We start from the raw sequence: 9,231 nt of genomic DNA on the forward strand, positions 1-9,231 counted from the left end.
GCCCGTACTCTGCAACAAGAGAAGCCACCGCAATGAAGAGTAGCCCCCGCTCACTGAAACTAGAGAAAGCCCGCGCGCAGCAACGAAGAACCAATGCAGCCAAATAAAACAACAAAAACATGCTGTAGGGGAGAGGACTTGGGATATTGCAGAGACAGCATCACATAGAGAGAAAAAGAGTGAGAGAAGTAGTATCAGGGAAGAGAGATAACACATTATGGCTTGGTCCAATAGTAACAATAATAATAATTTAAATACATAAAAATATTTATATAATTTATTAATAAATAGCTATTGTTTTATCAGTGAATGATAACATTTACTATATTATATAATATATATTTTAATAATATATTATATTGTTTTAAGAATATATTACCAACCTATACTATATTAATTATGGTAGTTTTATTATTTAACAGAATATTATTAACATAAATCAATATATTAATATTACTAATAAATACACATTATCATTAAAACAATTTTACTAGATATATAATGGATTATACACTTATTAATGTGTTAATAAATAATACTGGTTATTATTATTGTTTTATTGGCAAAGCTATGTTTTGGGCGTGGCGCTGAATATACCGTATTTCCTCCCTTATTTAAGAAAAGGCCGCTCATGTGTTGTAGTTTTTCTTAGGACAGGGCCGAAAGTCGGCTCATCACACGAGATGAATTGTGCCGAAACACAGCAGTAGAGGGCTGCCGCTCGCTCAGGCAAAACAGCGCCGTCTGTCCTGCTGTGGTAGCTTTTATTTAAGCATTATCTATGTTTACATTTTAAGACTTGTTTTCTTAACATTCCAGAGGTGCCAAAGCAGCAACATATGCTTTTATTGATTATACAAGCAATAATGGGCTTTCTTGAAAACATGCCGTGCTTCGTCCTTGAGCGCCAAAGCAGCACAAGGACATTGCCTTGTGTTCCCACCATTCTGATTATACTGAGGACATCTCATGGATCAGTGCCCAAAGCACTCAATGCTTATTCGCAGGTCTCCGGTTTGCCGGGGGCGCTCAAAGCAATCAGGACTGTTTGCAGTTCTGGCTTATTCGCCGGCCCCCAGTTTGCTGGGCGTGGGGGGGGGGGCTCATGGGTCACGTCTCCTTTCCATGTCCTCAGTTATTCCACTACACTCATGCGCCTGAGCTTCTCAGGGAGCGCGCGTGTGCGCCTGGGACCGGAGGAAGTGCTCAGCTGCAGGAGGCATCTCAGTCCTGAGGAGACACCGCCCGCCCTCAGAGAGCGCTGTGACTCAACTCGCTGCCCCCGGAGGGACGGGGACCCTGGGTCGCGCCCGGAGCCTTCTGGGACTTGTAATTCACGGCCTCGTGGCGCGCAGGCGCACTGCCGGGTCCGTCCTGGGCGCGCGTCCGGGGGCGGCGGCAGCGGCGTGAGTTAACTGGGGCGCCAACGGGGGGCGCGGGCGGGCGGACGGGGTGCTGACGGGTATCCGGGACGCGCTGCACCGAGGGCCTCCGCCGCGGCGGGACCCGGGCAGGACCCGGCGGCGCCGGAGCGCTCCCCCACGCCTGTGGCCGCAGCACCCGGGGAGCGTTTGTCCGAGCCGCGCAGCCGCGCTGGGATGCAGACCCCGAGCCTGGCCCCCGCTCCTGTGCGGGTAGTTAGGCGGGCGGGGGTTTGGACGGGGTCTGGGGCGGGGTCCCGGGCGGGAGGGGTGGCCTGGGGTGTTCCCCTTGGGTTTGCTCCACCCGTCACTCTGCAGGCGGCAAAAGAGAGGCAGAGAGGTCGAGCAGCTTGCCCGAGGCCGCCCAGCACCCAGAATGGCAAAGTCCGAGCCCTGCCCTGTGGAAGTGCCCCTGGATGACAGGTCCATGGGGCAAACTCTGTCGTGAAGTAAACGGAGTTTCCAGAGGCCGGACGTTACAGGGAAACGAGGTAAACCGAACGCCCGGAATCCGGGGTGTAGACTTATTGGGCACTTGGGCTAACCCAGGGGTTCTCACCTGGGGTGGCTCTGCCCCCCGGCGGACACCGGGCGGTGTCTGGTGACATCTGTGGTTATCATGACTGGGGGGTTCTCCTGACATTGAGTGGGTGGGGGCCAGGGATGCTGCTCAACACCCTACAGCGCCCAGGATGAACCCTCAGAGAACGATCCAGACCCAGGTCGCCCGTGCCAAGGGGTCTTACACCTTAGCGTTGTGATTCTAGTGATAAGGTATCAAAAGTCCACTCCATTGATTCCTGACACACCTGCTCAGGAACAAGCTGACCATTCTGCCAATGTCCCAGCAACAAGCTCACCGACCTCTCCCCTTCCCTGGGGTTGATTGCACTTTTCCCTGCCAGGAAGTCCTCATCAGCCCTTTCTTGTGGAGAAAGGATGAGTTTCAGTGGTTTGAAAACTGAAAGGGAAGACCCTGAACCAGGTGCCACAGGCCTGGGTGAATGAGGGTCCAACGGGATCACTGACATCAACCACGAGGGACGGAGGGTCCTGCGAACCACCCAAGGGTGGGAGAGGATTGGTCTGGAAGAGCTAGGAAAGGACGGGGGTCCTGGACCCATTGCCATCAGCTGCAATTTAAAGTTCCAAGAGCAGAGAGATCAGGGTGTCCCAGGGCTCTGCTCCCTCTGAAGGCTCCAGGGGAGGGTCCTTCCTGCCTCTTCCAGCCTCTGGTGGTGGCCGTCATGCATCACTCCAGTCTCTGCCTCTGTAGTCACATGGCCTTCTCCCTGTGTGTCTGTCTCTCTTTTAAGGACACCAGTCATATATCGCATTAGGACACTCTCTGCCCCAGTATGACCTCATCTTAACTAATTACATCTGCAAACAGCCTGTTTGCAAATAAGTTCCAATAGTAATAGGGTCAGGACTGGAACGTATCTTTTAGGGGACGTGATTCAGCGCATGACAGTCTTAGCAGCAGATGTTCCCCCTGGGTAAAGTGTTCTGTGTCCTCGGGGTGCATCTGGTACAGTTTGGGGGCATGGCTCGGCACAGCATTGTGCGCCCACAGTTCCCACCACCCACGTGGAATGAGTCAGAGCCAGCTCTCGGGAAGAGAATTTGCATCAAATCCCCTCTGGTCCCTCGGAAGCTTAGCGAAAGCTGCCGTCATTTTTAGATTTTTAAACTTTTCTATTTTATCTCGATTTTATTTCGAGAAGCTGACTGCACATCACGTTTTCCTTGATACTTTTCATAATTCCAGGTCCTTGCTGGAGGTAACCGTGATATCGTTTGGTGTCTATCCTTGCTGGCTTTTTGCTGTATATTTACACGTGTGTGTGTGTGTGTGTGTGTGTGTGTGTAGTTAGATTATGTCTAACTCTGGAGCATTCCATCACCCCAAAAAGAAACCCCGTCCCCATCAACAGTCATTCCCCTCCCCCTCCCCAGCCCCTGACAACCAGGAACCCACTCTCTGTGTCTGTGGATTGGCTTGTACTGGACATTTCCCATCGATGGAATCACACACTGTGTCCTTCTGTGTCTGGCTTCTCTCACAGAGCGTCGTGTTCTCAAGGTCCATCCACGTTGTAGCGAGTGTCAGGGCTTCTCTCCTTATGGCCAAATAATCTTTCATTGTGTGGATGTGCCTTAAGGGGATTATCCATTCCTCACTTGATGGACATTTGGGTTGTTTCCACCTTTCACCTGTTGTGGGTTATGCTGCTGTGAACATGGGTGTACAGGTTTTTGTGTGGATGTGTTTTTTTTTTTCTTTTCTTTTGAGTAGATACCTAGGAGTGGAACTGGGTCTTATGGCAACTCTAACCATTTGAGGAACTGCCAGACTGTTTTCCACAGTGGCTGCACCATTTTACATTCTCACTAGCAATGGGTGAGGGTGCCCTTGGCAACACTCATTATTGTCTGTCTTTTGGGGCTTTTTGTTGTTGTTGTTTTAGACAAAGGGGTAATGTGCTATTAAAATTTTATTATAGTGCAGTTTTATTTCTTTGTGCGTGAGCTCTTTACATTTTATTACACCTCTCTTTATTTATTTATTTATTTTTATTGGAGTCTAGTTGCTTTATTTGTCTTTTTTTTTTTTTTTTTTTTTTTTGCGGTACGCGGGCCTGTCACTGTTGTGGCCTCTCCCGTTGCGGAGCACAGGGTCAGCGGCCATGGCCACTCTGCGGCATGTGGGATCCTCCCGGACCGGGACACGAACCCGTGTTCCCTGCATTGGCAGGTGGACTCTCAACCACTGCGCCACCAGGGAAGCCCTTGTCTGTCTTTTTGATCCTAATCATCCTGTTGGGGAGATGAGGTGCTATCTCAGTGTGGGTTTGATTTGCATTTCCGTGATGGCTGGTGACCCCTGAGCATCTTTTCATGTGCTTATTAGCCATTTGTATGTTGTCTTTAGAGAAGTGTCAATTCTTTTTTTTTTTTTTTTTGGCTTCGCCCTATGGCTTGCGGGATCCTAGTTCCCTAACCAGGGATCAAACTAAGGCCCTCGCAGTTAGAGCGCAGAGTCCTAACCACTGGACCACCAGGGAATTCCCTTCTTTTTTTTTTTTTGGAAGTGTCTATTGCCAGGATGGTACGGAGAGTTCCCATGTACCTTCACACAGCTTCCCCTTGGGCAGTGTTCTTAGCCTTTAAAAAAAATTATCACCCCCTTTTTAGGCATTTTTTCCCTAATCAACCTTTCCCATGAAATTCTTTTTTTTGGGGGGGAGACTACTATTTTTTAAAACTTTAAATTTTAAACAAATTACGGACTCATAAGAAGTTGCAAAGACAGGGCAGAGTCCCATATAGCCACCGCCCAGCCTCCCCCTCGGTGGCAGCTCATATAACTATAGAAACAGAGGGCAGGGGTTTTCGCTGAAGTCACTTAGCAGGGTTTTTGCCAAAACTGTGCAATGCAGAGACAAACTCGGGAGCCCAAAGGTCGAAGCCTAGTTGGGACGAGGGATCAGAGGGGCCTAACGTTTGGTCAAGGACAGAGTCCTGTCACTGTGGAGAATTCCAGAATCAGCACAGCCCAGATCCACCTGGAGCTCTCCCGCTGGAAGGCAGGGGGTCCCCTGGGTATGTGGGGAGCTCAGAATTCCCCGCGGGCATTCAGGGCCACGTGCTCCTCTTTCTCATAAGGCGGGGCAGGCCCATCTAGATCCTTCCTGCTACAGCATGGAGCAGTTTGGGCAGTTTGGCCTAAGAAAGGAGGGCGGAGAGGGATTCGGCTGTGGGGAGGGAGAGGTGAATCTGATTGATGCAGAGCCTGGGGATGGGGGGTCTGAACTGAGCCTTACAAAACGTGGGCCTGGGAGGTCCTCCTGGTTTGAATTGTGTCCCGCGCCCCCAAATTCACGTCTACCCAGAAACTCAGAATGTGACCTTTTTTGGAAACAGTCTTTGTAGATGTCATTAGTTAAGATGAGGTCATCCTGGAGTGGGGTGGGGGTGGAGTCCCTAAGCCAGTGGCTGGTGTCCTTATAAGAAGAGGAGAGAGATGCACAGAGACAGAGAGAAGGGGAGGCAGAGACTGGAGTGATGGGGCCACAAGTCAAGGATGCCTGGAGCCCCCAGAAGCTGGAAGAGGCAGGAAGGACCCTGCCCTGGAGCCTTCAGAGGGGGCACGGCTCTGCCACACCTGCATCTCAGGCTTCCGGCCTCCAGAACTGAGAGAAAATAAATTTCTGAGGTTTTAAGCCCCCTAGTGTGTGGTCATTTGTTACAGCTGCCCTGGGATGCTAATACAGAGCGCTTCACAGTAGAACTTGTGTGCTTCCAAGACCTTCTGTATCTTCATCCAGAAAATGGAGCCATTAAGGCCCCTGGCCTGTCCTGGCTTCCATGACCATCCTCTGTGGCGGCGGTCATCTCAAGTGGTGGAGGGGATTCTGGGGTCTGGGGACAGGCTGGGTCTGGTCTTCACTCTGCCTTTCCTCTCCTGCAGCCCTTCCTGCCCGGGAAGCTGCTTTTGCCCAGGAGGGTGGAGAGGATGGCTGCTGGGTGCCTGCTCCCCTGGCCCCAGTGGGGTTTCCTCTTCCCCCGAAAGGCACCCAGCATGTCAAGAGGGAACACACCTGTCAGAAGCGGAGTGCCCTTGCTTTGTGGGAAAGGTGGGAGAATTCACCATGAGTGTCTAGGTCCAGGCACTCAGGCTCCTCCTAAGTGTAGGGATAGGTGCACTGTATCCCCAGAGGAGGGCTGTGCTTCCTTCCCAGGGTCTGGAACATCTCTGTACCACCTGAAGACCCTGCAGTTTCCCCCATAGGGCAGGGAGGGCCCCCCCCCGCAAGGTGCCATCCTCTTTAAAACATTTATATTTTTAAAAATTGTGGTGAAATACACATAACATTAAATTTATCATCTTAACCATTTTTCCTCTTTCAAAAAAAATTTTATTGTGGTTAAATACATATAAAGTTTACCATTTTAACCATTTTTAAGTGCACAGCTCAGTGGCTTTAAGTACATTCACACTGTCGTGCAGCCAACCCCACCATCCATCTCCAGAACTTTCTCATCTTCCCAAACTGAAACTCTGTCCCCATGAAACCCTGACTCCCCACCCCTCCCCCAGCCCCTGGCCCCCACCATCTACTTCCTGTCTCTGTGGATGTGACTCCTCTAGGGACCTCTTGTGAGTGGAATCAGACAGTATTTGTCCTTCTGTGTCTGGCTTATTTCACTGAGCATAATTATTCTCCACATCAGAAAAACAGGGCTGGTCCACAGTTCGGTTTCAGGTCCCCTAGGGAAACAAGCCCTTTCTCGTGGACATTTGTAAGTCTCCCAGATGGTCCCCGCAGCATCCGTGAGATTCTCATAGTTAGAAACCTTGGTCAGGTGTCCTGGATCTGCTTTGGTCCTTGAGTCGAAGTCCTGGTTTTTGCGCCTGGACCCGCTCTCAGGTCAGCCTGGCTGAAACAGCCCACACGGACACGGTCAGGTTTCAGCGCGGAGCTTTGCAAAAAGCAAAGAAGTTGTGTCCCACTAAGACTTTTTTTCCCGCCTTTCCCTGACTGGAATGATCTCTCTGTTATGAAATTATAATAATTATATCATTTATTATAATAATCAGAATAATGGATTATAATAATACTATAATGCTTATACTTATTGTAATATATTATTGTATTTAATAAATGCAAACCAATAACATTTCACACTAATTTTTTATTATGCATCCTATGTTAAGAGCCATTCAATACAGAGCCATTGACATTTTTTTCCTTGCAAATTCACTCAACCCTTTCAGTGATTCAGCAATTGCAGGGTTAACATTAAAGCCGCCAGCTGGAATGCAGGGGGCCCTGGGGGAGTTTGTAGCAGCTGCAGCCACTGGGGGAAAAAGGCTGTTTTTTTCTGCTAGGAGGAATAGGCAACATGGACACTGAATATGTTTTGTCCACTTCCACGCCACCCTCTTTGGGAATGTCTGAGCCCTTGCTCCTCCTGGAAGAGGGAAAAGACCAAAGGCATCACCAGTACTTGCTTTTTTTTTTTTCTTTTCTTTTTTTTTTAATTAAAAATCCCCTCATTTTAGCCCGAATGGCCCAAACCTGCCAGGGGATCCAGCACTCCAGCACACCCACTTTCCTGAGGTTGGGTCTGTCACTGTCCAATTCCACAGGTAGTTTTCCTTCTCAGGACAGCCAGCAGCCCAGCCAGCCAGGTACCATGCATCTGTCACCCCCCACCCCTTCATCCTCCCTTCCCCAAACTCGGCTCTCCCCGAGTATTTCAGGGAGCAGGTGAGTCTGGGGCAGGTAGCAAACCCCACTCCTTCCCCTCTGTGCTTTGTGACGTGGAACTCCAACTCATGGCACCAAAGAACCAGTATCTACGGACCTCAGGTTTGGGGTGAGGGTCTCCCTGGTCAGACAGATTGCTCAGTGTGGCTTCTAGGCTCTCTGGCTCTGTGGGCAGCAGAGGCCACGACCCATGTGAACTCATGAGCCCTCATGACCGCCCTGTGAGGTTGTCCAGGAAGAGTCAGTAATAGACCCTCCATCGCATGACCCTAGAGCAGATCGATCACGAAGAAGCAGGAGCAGCTTCTCAAGTGGGAAGGTCATACTCACGGATCCAGAAGTTAGAATCACCAGTTCAGCAAGAAATGGGGAAAGCATTCCCGGCGGCCCGCGTGCTGGTGGTCCGTGCTGCATTTACTGCGGGCCCAGCGTCTGTCGGTCCCTGAGCTGTAAGCCAGACAGGAACCCACCAGGCACTAGTGGAGTCTGACTTCTGGTTCTGCTGCGTCTGAACTCCCTCCTCTGGACGTTGGTTGGGAACTCCCCCTTTTTTTCCTTTTGGCCGTGCCCTGCTGCATGCGGCATCTCAGTTCCCCCACCAGGGATCGAACCCAGGCCCTTGGCAGTGAAAGCGCCGAGTCCCAACCACTGCGCCACCAAGGAAGCCCGTAGCCAGTTTATTCTTATTACAGTTCTGCAGGGCAGAAGTCCAAATTCAAGGTGTGGGCAGGGCCGGTCCTTCCGGAGGCTCCAGGGGAGCATAGGTTCCCGCCTCTTCCAGCTTCTAGAGGCGCCGCATCCCTGGTTTGCGGCCCCTCCTGCATCCTCACAGCCAGCAGCGCAGCATCCCCCGTCTCTCTCTGCCTCTGACCCTCCCGCCTCCCTCTTATAAGAACCCTGTGATGACACTGGGCCCCCCGGGGAATCCAGGGTCATCCCTGTCTCAGGGGCCTTAATCCCACCCGCAATGTCCCTTTTGCCACCTAAGGTGACAGTCACAAGTTCCAGTGATTAGGATGTGGACATCTTTGGGGACCTTTAATTCTATGGGCTGAACCAACCCACAAACCTTTTGCTTTGTGATGTGGGTGAAAACGCTGCAAACCGCATTTCTGCTTTGCCAGCAGCTTCTGCCAACTGGAGGGGGGACGGAATCTGGAGGAGGGAGAGGGATTGGCCCCTCTCATTCCTTGCGTGGTTGAGGATGTCTTTGTTACCTCTGTGCATGAATAATATCCCAGCGTGGCCTAAATATCTTGCATCGCCCCTCCTTTCCCTCAGATGGCTACACGTGTTACTCTGCTCTCTTGTGGCAATGGGTGTTTGGTGAAGAATTCAGAAACCAGCCTCATTTTTCACCTTAATACATGAAATGACGTGTTCTTTATGTGTGAGGCTCACAGGATAGATCTCTGAGCACATTATGGCAAACAGACAGGAGTGCTTGAGGGCCATGCCAGGACCCGATCTTAAGGCAGACTTCTAAATTCCATGCTGATTTATTGAAACTCGGCATGCATTATTAACCCATA

General features: G+C 50.7%; 1 long non-coding RNA gene across 1 annotated transcript; it reads left to right on the top strand.

The window, feature by feature from the left end:
* Nucleotides 1-1,148: 1,148 nt before the first annotated feature.
* LOC137222659 (uncharacterized) lies at nucleotides 1,149-7,097 on the top strand. Its single transcript, XR_010942532.1, has 3 exons — nucleotides 1,149-1,406; nucleotides 1,740-1,912; nucleotides 5,896-7,097. It is a non-coding gene; the product is annotated as an uncharacterized lncRNA (long non-coding RNA).
* Nucleotides 7,098-9,231: the final 2,134 nt, after the last annotated feature.

This window comes from Pseudorca crassidens, chromosome 3 (genome assembly GCF_039906515.1).
Source record: "Pseudorca crassidens isolate mPseCra1 chromosome 3, mPseCra1.hap1, whole genome shotgun sequence".
Lineage (NCBI taxonomy): Eukaryota > Metazoa > Chordata > Mammalia > Artiodactyla > Delphinidae > Pseudorca > Pseudorca crassidens.